The sequence below is a fragment of the Cariama cristata genome, unplaced genomic scaffold (assembly GCF_000690535.1).
Source record: "Cariama cristata isolate BGI_N322 unplaced genomic scaffold, ASM69053v1 scaffold5360, whole genome shotgun sequence".
Classification (NCBI taxonomy): Eukaryota; Metazoa; Chordata; class Aves; order Cariamiformes; family Cariamidae; genus Cariama; species Cariama cristata.
The window spans coordinates 82,576-83,649 of NW_009596312.1; positions in this window are offsets into that span (position 1 = coordinate 82,576).

Genomic DNA, 1,074 nt, shown 5'->3' on the forward strand with positions numbered 1-1,074 from the left:
GAGGGGGAGGGAGGCGTGGGGCAGGCCCCGCTGGGGAAGCTTCTGGAAGAGAGGGGAGGAGCCAGCAAATGGCGGGAAGAGTGGGGGGAGATCCAGGCTGCGCTCAGGCCTCAGGAGGAATGGGAAAAAAGTTTTTTTTCCTGAGGGGTTGGAAGAAAAGTCCTGCGTAGACCTCTCCAAAAGCAGCGGCGGTAATGAGCCTTGTATTCAGGCGTGCAGCTGACTCGTGGTGCCTGGCTGCCACCACAGCGTTGTGCTGGAGACAAGCCGTGATGTGGGGAACTGGGGCTCCCCAGAACTGCTCACCAGGGAGAAGCCGGAGGCAGCCTGTGTGGCCTTTCCCTCCCCAGAGAGCAGACCTGGCACAGCAATGGCCAGACAACTGTTTTTACTCGGTCCAGTACGCTTTCTTGTGAAGCGCCGGGCACTGTGGTGTAGGAGGCAGAAAATCTGGGTGCACAGATTGGGTGTGTTGTAACGGCTCCTGGTGTGTGGGCTAGAGCAGCCTTAATACACTTCATACGGTGAATTCATTTTTTCTTTTCTAGCACGTAGATATATCTATTTTCCTCTCCAAAGTTTGTGCGTGTCTCTGTTTGTAATAGTATTTTAATGCCTCATGTGTAATATCCCTTTCGCTCCCCTGCAGTTGCATCCATGTTCTCACAGGTGCTTTGGATGCAAAGCAATGTTTAGTCAAAGCTTCAGGAAAAAGAAAAAAACACAATTTCTTCCTCCAGGAAAAAAACCCAAACCAAAACATTCACGATGGTTTCAAACTGCGAGACAGCAACTTGGTACTGGCAGAGCCTGGAATTTTCTCACTTGAGATGCTGCTGCAAGATCTGAGGCAGAGATTTAATCAGGACTCGGGGCAGCCATCAGAGCAGGCTGTCATGCCTCGCAAACCTCAAATTATGTGCTAATTATCCACCTACACTGCCAGGGAATAAATAACTAGCGACTTCAGCTTACTGTGCTAAAGATAATTCCAGTTGTAACAAGTTTGCAGGCTGTGAGTTTTTTCACGATGTGTTGGAGCTGCAATAATTAGCAGTGTTTTTGTTCATCAGG